Here is a 17163-nt window from a genome sequence, read left to right as displayed (position 1 = left end):
CCAACACAAGGGGCTGCGTACAGTTCATTTCGGGAGGCTCTTTCTGTTCCAATACCATTTCCATTCCGTTGTGCTTTAGCATTCCTAAAGTGTTGAACCTCTGCAGAGAAACACCAGGGAGAAGGATGGGATGTGCTGTAATTGCACTCTTTCGACACAAGACAGGGCTTAGCTCACATAATTCAGTTTATGATACCCTGCTATTGTTTAAGGTGAAGTGCTGAATAGTTTGGTAAAGATTCAGTGGTCATCACACACCTCTTTAGTTCTTAACCTTGTTTTTTCATTTCCTCTTTGGCACAAACCCTTAGGCAGAGCTGCAGCAATTGCCCTGGAGTGGTCCCCTTTCTGTGATTATAATATCATTTTCCTGTCTGGTTTATGATATTCTTTTAGATGATGCTATAATCCCATACTTACTCTAACCCAAACCTAATTCTGATAAAGAAACCAGGCAGTTTCTTCAGTGTTTTCTCATTTAAAAGAGTTTCTGCCATGTCCTCTCTGGCTAGTAAATACCCTGGGACCTTTGCAAGGTATGTCCATTAGGATTCACAATTCATAAATTTATTGCAGAGCTCCCACATTGTTATGTTAATTCCAGTGTCAGCAGTTAAAATACACTTAAAATGAAGGAGGCTTTAGAGCTCTCAGACTTCATATTTAATGTGCATAATCAAATACTTTCATGGCATGAAATGCATGTCTAACACTCATCATAAAAACTATGAACAATGTTTTTCAAGTATGATAAAAGGTAACAGATTATTCCCCACGTGTGGCCAAAATCCATTTTGCCATCTTTATGCAGGCAGAGTAATTTCTTAGTGACCAATTACACTCTGATTTGCATAGGAACAACTATGTTTCATGCAATTAAGTTATCACAAAGTCCTGTCATTCTGCAGCACTCTGTTAATCTTTAACTCAACGAAAAGCCATGTCAGCAGAGCACCAACACAGAAAAGATGGGTGTTCAAAGGAACTGCAATAGGAGCACATTCAGAACTGTCAGACAGAACAAGCTTTTCAAAAGGACACTTCCATTCAGTTTAAACCTACAAGGGTTTTGGGCTGACACCTCCATTTATTTGCTGTAGGGCTATAAGGAGAGAAAGAGACTTTCAGTCTTATTAAAGCAGTATTTGGAATACAAAAAAAAACATTAAAAATTGTTTTCCTATGCTCCTTTTACTCCATCTCAGCAGCAGATCATAAAACAGGAATGCTATTAATGTGAGACAAGAAAATATTGGTTCTAATATGCATCAAAAAAACTTGATTTTCTTCGAACCAGCCACCAAAATCTAGTAATTTCTTTATTTTTTACAATTTGTAGGCAGACACATATTTAAAAATTATATTTAGGAGTACAGAAGCCCCAGGAAGTAGCATCTTTCTGCCACATCTTTTGTGGCTGTCAGGTCTAAGAGCTAAGGCCACCAATATGATTCAGAGATTTTTCTGGTCAGTGCCTACAGCACGTCCAGTTCTACCTGATAAAAATGGTGATTGAACTTTGAGAGGACATTTGAGGACACAACATGATTGTGTTGGTGTCAGACCCTTACTGATACAAGCTGGCTCAGGACCACCATAACCAGAGAGAGCCCATCTGCATCTGTAACCCCAGCTGCTCTCCAATACTGGGCACTCAGTGGTGTTTGAACACGTGAATATTTGCAGGTAAAAGTTTGCAGGTTAGTTGTTTTTACATGCTTCCAAAACTCCCACAATCACAGTCCAAGCAGGCTCTTCCTGCTAACATTTTCATCATTTTCACTGAAAGCTGGCACTTGTCTACTTGGCTTTCGTGTTTTGTCCCAGAGTTATTTACTTATGTGAATGTATCTGTTATCTAATATTCATTTGAACTGGTTAAATTTGCAGAAAATGTTTCTCTTTCAGGGTTGCATCTAAATTTTTGTATTTTTCATTTTTCATCTCAATTAAAAATAAATCATGCTGTGAGTTCCCTCTTTAGTTTCTTTTATCATGCCACCAACTCTGTGCATTTTGTCACCTATATACAAATAAAAAGGTCTTTCTAATGCATATCAGCACATATATCCCAGTAACTGGCTTTTAGGGCTACTGTCCAAAAAAATTTTCTTGTCTTTCATTTGCACTGTGCTGCAAAGCATGGGTTTTACTCCAAAGAAACTGTAAACAACTCTCTGTCATCTTCATTCTGGCCTAAATCTATAAGGAATATTAATAGCACTTGTAAGGTGAGACAGAGATTAAAAATATTAAAATATGACTTGGATGTTTTCAAAGGTTGCATGCTGGGTAACATTTCTGGCACTGCCAAAGGACCAGATTTGTTTGTGCAATTTTAGAAGTGACTTCAACTCCTCGTTTTCAAGGTGTCTAAAGCTTTCCACAAGTATAAATAGGTGTTTTATGTTAGGTTCAAAAGCACCAATGTAAAATAAAATCGAGGTGCTTTTGCTAATCCCATCAGAAACTTGTTTGCACTGTTACTGTCTCTATCTAAATAATTCCCAAAATTGGGACTTTGCTGTTTAGATGTCTTTGGGAAGCTGTAGCCAGAGGTAATGTCCAGGTGATAGATTTTGTATGGAAAGGAAAAATGCTGTTCAAATAGAATTGAACTCTACTCCTGGCCGAGCCAGTGACACAACTGCAGGTGATGATCAGTGGCACCTGGTCCCAGTTTACTGGGACTCCTGGAAAATGGCAACCCCTTGCTCTTGTCCCTGGGGCACTGCACCTGCAGCTGAACACCAGTACCCTCCCCCAGAGCAGGAAGCTCCAGGGAGATCAGTGTGCACAGATTCCCATCAGGATATCAGCTGGGAGGCTTTAATGCAGTCCCTATCACTTCTGGTGGAAAGTCCAGGGCCCCAAGGGACATCCTGCATGCACCAGGCACTGCCCCAGTCCTCCCAGGCAGAGCTGTCCCCTGGCCAGGCTGGGCACACTCATGTGAGCACACGTGGGCTCTGGACACTCCTGCCACATGTCTGTCCTACATCTGTCACCTGGAACAACCCCAGAGCTCCCGGCCAGCAGCAGGTGATGCAATGCCCAGCCTCTGACTGCTGTGCCAAAGGAAATGCACTCTGACCTGGGAGCATCCGAGCAGGAGAGCAGAGCAGGAGGAAGCACAGAGGAGGAAGCACCTGCACTTTGTGTTGTGAACTGCACATCATGTCCTGCTGGATATCAGGGAGGTGGGACTGAACACTGTGTTACAGAACATGCACAAGGAGGTGATACCCTGGGGAGGCCAATTTAAAGCAGGCAACCTTGAAAAACACTGCTCTTGAGTGTAAAAAAGTTTATCTTGACTGGGAGGGTGTTTGTGAAGTACTTTGCTTCTGTTGGTCAGCAGGAAAAAAGCTGTATCAAAGGGCTGGCTGCTGAAATAAAATCTGAATCCATCCCTCACAGAAACTGATGGGGCCCTGATTGTGCTCTGGGCAGTCAGGAGCCATGAAAATGTTCTGGAAAAGGTTCTCATAACCTGATAAAAGAGCTGATTTAATAAAATTATCACATTGTCAGTTTATGATTTTACTTAGAAATCTTTTTGGCCTAGTTCAGTTAAAAAAAAAAGAGTCACCAGCTTTAGTTCTTTTGTAGAAAAAAGATCCCATCATTTATTAGATGAATGAAGATATCAATTTCTGTTTAAACATTAACAGGGTGATGCCAAATATTAGTCAGTTCCTAATAATTTTGAGGGATTAAAAAGATAATAAAAGTAATAGTCCATTACATTACCTACTTCAGCAAGATTGTAATGAATGTAATAAATTCCAGATCAGGGTTATAACAACTTCCATCTATTTAAAATGAATTTGTAGGGTTACTTTCATTAACTATGTATATGGAGAAAATGATCTGACATATTACTTTAAAAGAGCTGTAAAACCGATTAGAAGGAAATATGCTTCCCAGACAGTGATCCAGGCCGCTGGGGAAATTTTATCCCTGAAAAGATGGGGGGCAAAAGGAACAGAAAAGGAAAGGACCTTCGAAGATGCTATTGCTCTTTTTTTTTTTTTTTTCCCCTGCCCCAAAGTCACTTTTCTCCTCAGGAGAGATCCAGGCAGTAACAGTGGGCAGAGATCAGGAAAAGGATGAAAACCACTTTCTCCCTGACTTTTCTATTCCCTCCACCTCCTTCCTCAGGAAAGGATGGATCTGTTAATGAATAAAGGGCTCCCACCCCGGGGATTTGTGCATGGAAATGAAAGCGTGCCTGGTTCTGGTGCAGCCCTTCAGCAGCCCAGGGGAAGGCTCAGGCATTAAAGGGGACAGTGGCCTCATTGCTCGGAGGAGACAAGGGACCTAGCACTTGACTGCACTACAGAAATTACTGCTGCACCTAGAATGCAGCCTTCATTTATCAATTTCATAGCAAGGGGGGAAAGGAAAGGGAGGGGGGAAGCCAACATCTGACTGCCTTTTTCAGCTCACGCTCCATCTAGCCACCGAGAGCCCTCCAAATCCAGTCATGTGTGTTATAAGGAGTCCTGAATAAAGTAACTTAATACTAATGATTTATACTTAATTGGACCTCTAAGTGATTAAAGTGGCAGTAATGAATGAGTAACATCCTTCTAATTCCCTTTTTCCATTTGGCTTGGCCTGCAGGCCCTTTCTTTGTGCAGGATTTGACTTGGGGCTAAGCAGTGCCAGTGGTTTTTAAGCTTTTAGTAGCACGTCTGGAATGAGCCACTTGGATCATGTTTACAATAAATGACTCCATAAACATGCTACCAGAGCATTGGGTGGTTTGTTTGGTTTTTTTTTTTCTTTCTTTCTTTCTTTCTTTCTTTCTCTTTCTTTCATTTATTGGATTAGCCAGTTCTAAGGTTAATGAATATGCATTTGGCAACCCATGTTTGTGAGGCCAAGTCCCATGTGGGCATCAAAGGGTTTGAAATGTGTGAGTGTAAATATCAGCTTTGTCAAAATATTGATTCACTTGAAGAATAACATAGCACGCTCCCCTTTGCACTGATCTTCATAAGGATAAACTTGCTTTATATATATTTTTTACTTATTTTATAGGATTTAATATTGACAATTAATTGACTGAATAAACTGAGATTTTCTGACTTTGTACTACACTAATCTCTACCTGCCTTTGCAGTCTAAAATTTATCATTACCCTCTACTTTAAAAAAAGAAATCCAGTAAAAATGTAGGTGTTAACACTTGAAATATGTCATCTTTTAAACATAAAGAGAGATCCAGAACCTCATGTTTCACCTTGTGTTGGTAAAGGGAATATTAGGCAGCACAAAGTCTGCTTTAAGTCAGAGGGAGATGTGTGGAGCTCTTGTCTCTCACTGGGGCGGATCCAGCTCACTCCTGGGAGCTGGGGCAGCTCTGAGATGGGGGAACAGGAGAGGAGCAGTGAGGTGTTCATGGCACTGTGCTAAATTGCCAGATATTTAAAATCAGTTTGGGTTTGTCTATCCACATGCCCCAGTTACACTTTTCACTGGAACACAAATAAGAGTGTGCCACATACATCTCACAGTCACTGGGGTGATGTTGCTGTGGTTGGGTTGTGACAGCAAAACTTCCATAATGCAATTTAAAAAACTAATAATAATCCTTGAGCTTCTTTTACACACAAAATTTTATTAATTTACAAAACCCTCTAGCTCTCTCTTTATGTTGATTTTCTTGTTTGGCTGTGGGAGGCTTTGATCTACCTGGAGATCTTGTATTAAAACAAATTATTTGGGATGTTGTTTTTTTTTTAATCCCTGGTTCAGGAATATTTGTGGTGAGAAAATTGTATGGAATAGGTTTGATTGCATCAGATATTGTCAGAGATGAGGACTGTTCAGCAAGCAGAACACTCCCTCACCTGATTCCGAGGGCAGATTGCTGGCTGCCGTCATGGATAATAAAACTGCTCTGCGGGTGTTGATAGAAACTGGCTAATTAATAGACCATTACTGTGCTGTCACTGACTAACATTAGAACCTTCTGAGACCAGTTATGCTGGCAAAAATCTGGAGGAACACTCAGGCCTGGTGAAAATCAGATTTGGTCTTGAATTTTAGAAGTATATGATTTTTTAGGTGTTGTCCACACTCATGTTTAAATTGTGTGGATACTCTCTGTGAGATCAATGCTCACACAGGGTTATACACCTCAGATAAAGGGAAAAATGCAGGGAATTTCAGTGAATGAGCTCTGGTGCCCTCACACCTCTACAAGCACTTGATGAAGTTTATACCCTATTTACCACAGCCTTTTGGGAGGTTTGCCTGCACCTCCAGAGAAAGGGCTGTGCACCCAGACACTGAGCATCCCTCTCCTCTCCTCTCCTCTCCTCTCCTCTCCTCTCCTCTCCTCTCCTCTCCTCTCCTCTCCTCTCCTCTCCTCTCCTCTCCTCTCCTCTCCTCTCCTCTCCTCTCCTCTCCTCTCCTCTCCTCTCCTCTCCTCTCCTCTCCTCTCCTCTCCTCTCCTCTCCTCTCCTCTCCTCTCCTCTCCTCTCCTCTCCTCTCCTCTCCTCTCCTCTCCTCTCCTCTCCTCTCCTTTTGTTTTCCCAAGATTTCAGGGTCACCTTGCCCACAGTGAGTGTGCAGGAACCATTTCACACATTGGGTTTTCTCATTCCTGTGGTTCCAGCCAGGAGTAATCTCAGTTAAACATCTTTTGGGATGGTGCAGCAATGATTCAGGAGGAGCCTGACAAGGACATTAGTAGGGAGTAGCAGGGAAGGGAGAGGTATTATCCAGAGCTACAGAAAATGCCTGCTCAGGAGTACAAGAAATGAGAAAAAGCAAAGAGTGGAAGAAATAAGCAAAGAAAGAGAAGTACCAGCAACATTTAACACAGGGGGAAGGAGTCAAAGTGATTTCTGTAGCAGTAGGAAGGAGAAAGCAAGAGCAAAAGTAAGATTTATGGAGGAGCAGCTAATATGAGATTGGAGTTTGTCAAAGGCTGAAGGAAAATAAAAGGAAATAAATATGAAAAAAGGCAGCAAATTGGGCATTTGGAGTGCTAGAAGTTAATTAGCCCAATTTGCTGTGCCCAGGCTGTCCATCTCCTCCCAGAGCCCTGGGAAGGACTCCCAGAGCTGCAGGAGTGGAAGCAGACAAGGAGCACTTGGCGTCCAGCACCAAAGCTTTGTGTGCTGCCCGTGGCTGGGCGGTTCATGGGCTGCAGGAAAGGCAAGGAGACCTCCCTGGCTGCTCCCTGCAGAGCTGTCCCTGCTCAGCCCCTTCCCACAGAGCAGCACCATCCTCAGAGGAGCTGTGGGGATGCTGCCTGTTGGGGCTCTGGGAGCTTCACTTCAAACACTTCAAACCATCTTCACATGGAAGGAACCTTGAGCACACAGCTCTGCCCCCTGCTCATCCTCCCAAATTCTCCTGAGCAGCCTCAGCCATGGCACAGGGAGTTCCCAGGAGGACTCAACTCCTCGAGGCTGTACAAACACACCATTTGCTTCTGCATCTCTTTGAACTATCCTCAAAACACCAGTGCTATAATTGGATACCCTTACCTCTGCTGGCCTGTGCTGCATGGGTCATATATGTAAACATCAAGCTCAAATAACAACCCCCAAATTTAATTTATTTCTATCTAAACAAGTTCTTTTATCATAAAGCAATAAATTTGTCTTGGTGCTAGTAATTTGTTGCGGGTGACATAACACTGCAAATTGATTAATCGCTACTGTACACGACAAAATGAGAAAAGCAAGGAATTATTATGAATAGCGTCCATCTGATACAGTAGGGATTCATTATTCAAAAGTGTTAGCTAGTGGTTAGCTATCCCCTAGTTGCAGATTACATTCATTTGCAGAATCCTACATCATGCTTACACAAATCAACAAACATGCATTTATTAAGACATGGAATGAAAGCTATTAAAATGTGAAAAATTGCCTTTTTCTTTAAAAAAATTAGTCAAGTTTTGGTGGTAGCCTTTTTTTTTTTTTTTTTTGGTTGGGGATATTTTTGTGTGGCTGAAGTAAAGAAGTTTATTGCATTAATTCTATGTGTGCCTGAACCAGGCAGATCAAGCTAAATATACTGATATTGGTGGTTGGTGTCTTACACTGAGCCCTCGTACCACAGGCTGGAGGATTTGTACTTGAAGTGTTGGGCTGGAATTATAAATGTAAAAAATAAGCTGCCTCTGTCCTTCTAAGTGCATTTTAATTTTTTGCATTATATTTGTACAAATAGATTGCAGTAATGTCTGAGGAACTCACTCTGTTTGGGGTGAACTACAAAAGGGCTCTCTCCTCTAATAAAGTGAAAAAATGATATTTAGAGCAAGGTGCCCCATGTTTCTCAGGCTGAACACTAGACCTTGTTTTGAGTATAGAATTACTCTGAATAAATAAATTCCAGGTGCAAAGCACAGGAAAGCATGATCCAGACCCCTGCTCTGCATAGCTGAGGATCATCATCCCTTCTGAGATGGAGCAAAGTGTGGTGTGTCCATTGCTATTGCAGTGAGTGAGGTGTCCAAGCCTGTCATCAATGGCAGTTTGTGTTCTCTGTGGAAGCAGCTCTTACACAATAACACAGGAAAATTTGGGTTTAACTTTTGAGGAAGGGTGTGAGGAGAGCACAGCCTTTTCTTCCATGCCTGTCTCAGGAGCTGTTGTGCTGCCACTTTGTGATGCTTCTACAGATAACAGGATTAAGGGCATCAAACAGCAACTTCCCCTGCCTCCTCCCCTCCCTCTGCAACTCCTGCCAGTGCAAAGTGCTTTCCCCTCTCTTTGGAAAGTTGCTTCCACCTGCATTGCTTGAAGAAAGAAGCAATGCTTCACAATTCCACATTAATTGTGGAAGCACCAGCTCAGTCTTTGAACTCGAGGCTCCCATCTTTTAGCTCTGCTCTGAAATGCCACATGTTAAATTGTTTTAATGGCTACTTGCAGCAAACCATCACTAAAATATCCCCCAAAAGGGCATTTTTATGTGTTGCTAGATTTTTAAAGTAAAGTTGATCATTCCACTTGGGTGTTCTATGTAAGAAAATGGTACTGCAAGATGAAAACAAGTATATAAAATAGGAGTGTGAGGTCTGTGGTGCATAATATTGGTGCATTCTGGTATTGATTGTTGGGTACACTCTTAGGTCTAGTTTCATTAACATGCTGTGGTTAGATTGAGATACATAGGAGGTATAACCACAGCTCCTGCACTGAGAAAAACATCTCTAAGCCTCCTACTGGGCTCCTTTGAGAAATCTGGGCCCAGAGACAGCAAAACAACTTTCTTCTGTGAATGGTTTCTCCTTGTGTCCATGTAGCCATGTAGACTCAGCAGACAGTTCTTTGCACACCAGAGTCACTGAAGTCAGATCAGTTCTCAGCCAGAGTGGCAAACAGCTCCTGAGTGCTGCTGGCCAGCCCTGCTCGGGTTTCTAAAGAGGAGGAGCTGATTTCTCCTGGAGCACTCTCCACAGCCAGCCATGTGAGTCCCCCCTCCCCAGGCTGCTCGAAGCACTTTCATCTCATGGGGACTGCCTGACTGGCTCCAAACAAGAAGGTGATGTGCAGTGCTGAGCAGAGCAGCAATGCTCACCAACCTCCTCTGCTAAAACAGAGGGAACAAACTGCTCTTTACTGGGGGCTCTACACTTGCTCAGGGGTGATGGCCTGGGAGAAGGAAGGTGGCAACCTCTTCAGACTAACCCTGCATGAATTACCCCATAAAACACACAGTGGGGTCAGCAGGGGATGGCAGGGATGTGCTGGGGCACAGCGAGATCGAGAGGGTCAGCTCTTCCTCAGGGGACATGGGGGAGAATGCAGCCCCACAGCAGGGTCTGAGCTCCAGCCCCACAGCAGGGTTTGAGCTCCAGCCTCACAGCAGGGTTTGAGCTCCAGCCCCACAGCAGGGTCTGAGCTCCAGCCCCACAGCAGGGTTTGAACTCCAGCCCCACAGCAGGGTTTGAACTCCAGCCCCACCAGCAGGGTTTGGGCTCCAGCTCCACAGCAGGGTTTGCTGTCCATCCCCAGTTTCTCAGGGAGTGTTTTAGCTCCAGCCCCACAGCAGGGTTTGCTGTCCATCCCCAGCCCCACAGCAGGGTTTGCTGTCCATTCCCTGTGCTCACGGCAGAATTGGGATCTGGACCTCTCACTGCAAGCACAGGGATGGACACCAAACCCAGCTGTGCACCTGGAGCTAACCAACTTATGTCCTCAAGGACAGCAGTGGCAAACCGGTTTACAGCTGAAATCTGGGGCCCAAGGAAAATCCTGATCTCCTTGGTGCTTAAACCATGAGGTTGTGAGTGGCTCTGACACCCTGTTAGGGGGAAAAGAGATGGGAGATTTTGCTTATCCATTCAGGACCTGCTATAAAATCAGTGACATTAAATTCCAGGTCAGTTATGTTTTTAATCTGATTCTGGACTCAGACTTGATTCAGCAAAGTGGTTTAAACACTTTTAAGGTGCCATCAAACCACTATTCTGCCTAGAACTTGCAACAGAGTTGATTCCTGAAGCAAATTAGCTCCTGGCCATTCCTCTCTGTGCTAGGTAAGCCTTTTCCATCAGCCAGCCACAGTTTTAATGAGAGGAATGAGGGAGAAAAAGAAAGGTTTCGGTCTGGGCAGTCCTTCTCTGCCCTGGGAGTATTGCTGTGCTGCTGTGCAGTGAAAAGTTAATCTTTCTTGACGGGTGATGCATGTGGATAGTACTTCATGCATTTCATACTGAATGCTTGATATAGCTCAGTGATCCCATATAAACACTGCAGAAGCACAGGGGACCCTGGGCAAGGAAAAGATCTGTCTTAAATCCCTGTGTCTGTCACATCACAACATCCTTCTCTAATGACATGCAAACTTTGGAGAGGCTGCAGCCATCTCTGTCTTATCTGGGAGACTTTTGGCTGTTAATGACTAACTACCCAGTGACAGAAGCTCTTTTTGTAGATTGCTTCCCTTTGGTGTTTTGCAAAAACATCCACAGAATCAGTAGATAGGCAAAATCAATCCGTCAAGGGCAGGAGGCTTGTGTAGGTGGACAGCAGGAATCTGCACGCTAGCCAATTGGATCAGTCTGGGATTTATTTTAGGATTTTTTGCCCTGAAGTGGCAGAATCTTGCTTCTTTCTCTCTTGATCCCCTCATATGGAGCCAGAATAGGGCTTTGCAGGGGTGACTTACTGTTTAAAAGACACAAGAGTGACTTTAAATGGGATAAAAATGGGTTTGCAATTTGGCCACAAACCAGTGACAAACCAGAGGGTTTGATAGTTGCTCAGAGCATTTGAACACCCAGGAGCTAAAGAGCTGCTGAGTGTGCTGTGCTCACTGTGCCTGGCACTGGGGGCAGCCAGAGGAGCTGTGCTGGAGTCAGGGCAGCAAATCCAGCTGGGGAGTTGGCTGGTGGGTCTGGACTGCAAGATAAATGTTTATGGACAGAGAAACTTCTCCCTGGATAGAGCCACTACAGGTAAAAACAGCTCTTACAAATCTCTTTATCTCCCAGTTTATCTGTGGCCATGAACAGATTTATAATTGTTGTTTTGGGACTAACTTCTGAATCCACATTCAGGACAAAATCCTCTGAAATTGTTCCCACATTAGAGACAAGAGAGGGCTCTCTTGCAGCTCCTGGATGCAGTCACGCCTCTAATTCTCCCTGGTTCCCTAATTAAAGAGTACCAAAACCTAATCTTTCCTAGAAATGCTTTGTCAGTAGGCAGCAGTGGTCTGCCTGCAGAGTTAAGTACATCAGAGATTTCAGCTCCTTACAAATGCTGACCTCCAGCGAGGCATCAGAAGTTACACTAGCCAAAAAAAAAAAAAAAAAAATCATTTTGCCAGCAGCCTGTCTCTGTCAGCTGAAGAGTTCACCAGGGTTGGTGTGGGGTATCTCAGACTGCTTATGGCCATCACATGGAGTCCCCCGAAATCCAGTCTGCAAGTGTTTGGTTTCACATGGGCACAAAGTGTGCAGGGCTTTACTACATCCATCTGCAAATATCACCCCGTGGCTATCTGCCCTCAGGCTGGTTTTTAAATTGTAAATTAGCAATCAAGCAATGTGGGAATGGGAGGGGAAACAGGGCATGCAGGAATTTGTATGGGAATAGGAATAGGAATAGGAATAGGAATAGGAATAGGAATAGGAATAGGAATAGGAATAGGAATAGGAATAGGAGGAAGAAGGATAGATAGCTATTTGTTCCAAGGTGATCTGAAGGGCAGCAGCAGGTCTGGGAAAAGCCAGTGGTTTCCACGTTCTGTGCCTGTCTAAAGCAGAGGTGTGAGTGCTGCCAGTGGCCCCCCTGCCCCTGCTGACACCATTTACCTGCACAGCTCTCAACAGGTCAGGTCCTCAGCAGGGAATGAACAATGAACAGGGGCATCCTCACATGGAAAGGAAATGAGTAACAGGAGGCATGAATGGAGGTGAATATGTATCGTGCCCTCTGTCAATGCATCATTTTACTCTCAGCAGAGCAAAAGGGAGCCAGGCTTTTATTTACCTACTGCCTGAGCAAAGGCCAGCAGTCCTCACTCTGTCAAGTTACTTAAGTCTAGCAAGTGCTGCAAGACCTGAACCAAAAGGGATGTTAAAGCTGGTGAAAGATTGTCATGGGGTGGGCCATGAAGCTTTTATAAAACAATTGCATCAAGCTTGGGAAGGGAAAGAATCTGAGGCCATTAACCCACCCAGGGATGAGGCTGTCAGCAGAGCCAGGCAGCATGAAATGTCCATTTGCAAGATGTTTTCCATGGGAATCAGTCACCAACCCTCTTCAAACACTTAAAAACCCAGCCTAGCATGGAGGGCATGGGCACTGCTTTGTTCTTCCTACATCTGACACAGAGGGATGGGAAATGAAAAAGGGGAGATTTCCAGGAAGGGGCAAAAGAGAATGGTGGAGGAGCTGGGGACTCCTCCCGGCTGCCTCTGAGCTGCTGCTCATCAAGGCACAGCCTTTCATGTCCCTGAGCTGCTAAAGACATGGCTCCCCACTCCCCAGCCCAGCTCTGCAAGGAGAGAGAAAAATGCTTCAAAGCCAGAGTAAAATCCTGTGTTCACAGGTGTAAGTGCCTACCTAGTGTGGAAGGCTGTGATGACTCCCCCGGGACACTGCAGCCCTGGGCTGTAAAAGAGTGAATTTCTCATCTCTCTAAGGTGCTGAAAGCCCCTCCATGAAGCTGTTGGAAATCATTGGATCAAAACCAGCTGTGGAAGTGCAAAGTGCATTCATTTATTTTGAAACAAAGACCTCTCCTATGGAAAGAATCAAATAAAGTGTGCAGGGGAGTCAGTGGACAAGGGAAGGGAAATGTAGAGCTGATAACAAGGTAGCAATAGAAATGGCATTTGAAAAGCTTTTATACATATATAAAAACCAGGGAGTGAGGAGAGAGAGTGGAAGCAACTTGGATTGGCATCAAAACTCTCTTATCTCCCATATTTACACTCTCCACTGCACAGATTGCTCTAGTTCATCTTTAATTTGCCTTTTGATAGTTGTAGGCTGATACCAAACACTCCTGAAAGCTGACACTTGGCAAATAGCACATTGCACTCCCATCTCAAGTGCATGACATGAGAGAAGGGTTTGAGGCCATCAGAGCTACAAAAGCTGTTGCTGCTGTGATCCTAGGACATTTAACATGACTTGATTTTGCTATTCCTGTGCACCCCAAATGCGTGTGACAGAGGAACAGCTATTTTAAAAAACGCCAAAGCCAAGTGTCGATGAGATAAGCTGGACATCTCTTATCAGAAATATCTCCCTCCACCTTCCTTTCTTTTCTGGCAAAATCTCAACAGTGAGGTGCTCTCTGTGCCAACATGTGCATCCCCACAGGCAGCTGACTCCTCCACCCCTCTCCTCAGCCCAGAAGGTTTCTCCACAGCCCCCTCTTTGTCACTGACACCTTGGGAGGCCCTGACCTTCACAGCACTCCAGAGTGAGTCCCCACGCTGGGCTCAGATATGTGCTGCTGCTGCCTGAGCTGCCAAGAGGACAAACTGCAACAAGATAGCTGCACAGCATTCAATATCTGGGGACTAAGTGGATTACTTAATGGTACAGGAAAATCACCTTGTTGACAGATATCAGCAGAGCAGGAAACAGAATCACGTGTACTCTGTGCATGAAGAGCCAACAAAGATTTGAACCCAACAGCACTCTGTGAAGCACTCAGTTCTTGCTCTTAGAGTTTCATCTAATTCTTGTTTGCTAATATTAAACCCACCCCTTCTTGTCCTACTGACAGCCAACCCAGACATTATTTTTATCCTCCTTCAAAGTGAAGACCACTGCCTTCAAACAAGGTCTGTTTATAATCTGAAAATAGCTGTTGAAATTGATGTTCTCACAATGCATAAAGTTGTTTATAGACAGGAATTTTTTCTGGCAAAAGTTCATATTTAGAGAAACAGCTTTGGAATTTTCTGACCAGAACAAAACGAAACAAAGAGAATTTCCAAGTGATTCCATAAGAATGAGCAAAGCTACACTTCCACCTCTGAATTCCATGTTTCTTGGATCCACAGAGTTCAGTAAGATGAGGCATATGAAGGCATGTGGTTCCCAGCCCTAACAAGGTGTAAATGGTGTGGCTGATGGGGTCCTGATGTCCTCACTGCATCCAACAGAGCAAACAGGAATGATGCAGTCAGTGTTTGCACTACAGTGGCATAAATCTCAAACCCATCACAGAGCAGCATCTGGAGTGTTGGAAGAGTGATGCTGAAGCAGCTTCCTTTTTCTTTCTTTTTTAGTTTAATATTTTTTGCTCACTGAGAGGGACTGGAGGATAAAACTGATTTGCTCTCGCTTGGCCAGGGTGCTTAAACCTGAACCTTAACCTCATCCAGGCAATAATTTAGAGCAAACACACCCTTACACACAAGAAGGGGAAAACCACTTTCAGGGCATTGTCACCAGTCCACACTGCTGCTCACAGCCACATTTCCCTTCTCTGCTGTCCAGATTTGTTTTCTTTTGTATTTCCAAATAAGCATGTTAGCCAACACAATCACACATAATTCAGTATCTGTCAAACCTACCATGAAATGGAGAAACAGTGTCCAGTGGCATGTCTGTGGAGTGCTCAGGAATGGGTTTGTGGTTTGCAGAACAAAAATCACCCTCTGGCTGCCAGGGACCTCCACAGGCTGGGGACCTCTGTGCCCCTGCAGTGACAGAGTGACCAGGAGATTCCCTGCTCTGTGTGGGCAGTGCTTTAACCAAACAGTGGCAAAAGGAGATGCAGTATGTTGGGGTTTGGCTTGATCTGCCTTGCAGCCATTCCTCCTGCATCCCTGGGCCCAGCAGGGCACCTGCCTGCAGCCTCTCCACATAGACAGGGCTGAGCTTAATTGCCTTTCCCTGAGCAGGAACACTGTGTTTGGTATCTGTCTTCTGCTGACTGAAAAACCAAAATAGGAGAAATTTATGGAAATTACATGTCAGACAGACAAGACAAGCCTCACTTCCTTAGAAAAATGGGGTGAAAGTTAGTTTGAAAAAAGCTAATTTTTCATAGGCTAATGCTTTTCTACCATGTTCCTCTTGCTCAAGGCTCTAGATAAAAGAGTTTTCAGTTTGGTATTCTAGCCCTGGGACATGAGACAGGAACCTGCACTGCCCATAAGAACTGAAGATCATTCCTGTTTACATTCTTGCTGTTGTATCTCTGCTTTTCCCTTAGCAGTTAGTGACAAAATAATGATAAATAAGGAGCCAAACAAAATCAGGTGTTAGGACACACTTTGCAACTCATAGACCCCAAACTCTTTAGAAAGATAAAATCCATTTTGTTCCTTTATGAGATAGATGATCATGGCTCTAGAATCTCCCCCTTCACCCATGACCAACCACATCACTCTCTCACTCTGCTTTTTCCTATTTTTTTCATGCATGCAAAGCTCAGCCAGGCAGGGTTTTGCTTGCTCCTCATAAGGAGAATCCTTTGCCCCCTCTGAAGTCACCCAGACTATTCATTCCCATTTTTCCTTGCCCATCAGATTGGGGCAGCTCCCACTCCCTGCCACATTCTCCCTTCTCTCCCTGTGGTGCCATGCACCACATCAAATAATTGTTGTTATAACTCGCCTCCTTCCCCAACTAAAATATACTTGATTGGGAGGGAGAGGGGGAATGGGGAAATAGCTGGGTTTATTTTAATAGTTTCCACTCTCAGTTCAGCTTTATAGTACAGTATATTTAACTTTAACGTATGGACAGCTGGATGCATTTAACAGCACAATGGAAAGAATTTAGCCAGTATACATTTCAGGCCCTGGATTTGGAGCTGATCACTACATATTTCTTCAAAATATTTAGATGCTCCTGCTAAGGATTGTGTTGGGCTGATCAAAATCTGTTTGTGTCAGGTAAGATTTGTCATAGATGAGCCTCTTTATTTCTTTACTTACTGAAACTCTTGCTACAGGAAGAAGCTGGGTTTAGCTGATATCAGCAACTTTAGCCCAGTGCTTATGAAGGGGTTACTCGCCTTCCCTGCAGAAGCCAAAAAAAGCCATAAATACACAGAAACACAGGGACAGGTTCTGAGCCCATTGCTCCACTTGTGGTGACACCAGCTGGAGAGTAAAGGGTCACCAAAGGATCAGCATCTGTCCCCTCTCCTCCCCCCTGCACTGCAATGACAGAAAACAGCTACAACCATGAGACAGACCCATAAATCCTTCATGTCTTTCCACGGGACCTGCATCCCTCTCCAAACATGCTGGTTACCCTCTTGCACCCTCTCTACAGCACTCTGGAGATTTTTCGGTGACAGCCAGGGAAATGAGGCAGCAGGCTTTTTCTCTCAGCAATAAGAATGAAGGAAATTTTCAGCACACTTCAGCATTCATTTGCCTTTTCTCAAAACCAAATAGAATTCTGTTTACTATCATAAAATACCCTCCTTCCCTAATTGTATACCCTCATGCAGAAGCCAGGGTGCCTGAACAACATGATTTTATCAGGTTTATCTTGTTGTCCTGGTGGTGTTACTCAGTGTCTCTTGCAGCAGTGCAAACAGAAGGCAGAGCAGCCAAGGCACTTGCTGGCTGGCTTAGCCAGCTTTCCCTCCAACACTGGAGAATAACAACAGCTTCATCTTTCCACAGGCTTGGGTTTTTCAGGTGTGTGTTTAAAAGTGCTGTTTTCCTCCACTACTGTGGGAACATGCT

Source organism: Catharus ustulatus, chromosome 17, assembly GCF_009819885.2.
Source record: "Catharus ustulatus isolate bCatUst1 chromosome 17, bCatUst1.pri.v2, whole genome shotgun sequence".
Classification (NCBI taxonomy): Eukaryota; Metazoa; Chordata; class Aves; order Passeriformes; family Turdidae; genus Catharus; species Catharus ustulatus.
The sequence above is the reverse complement of the archived record's forward strand: the minus strand, read 5'-3'. Positions refer to the sequence as shown.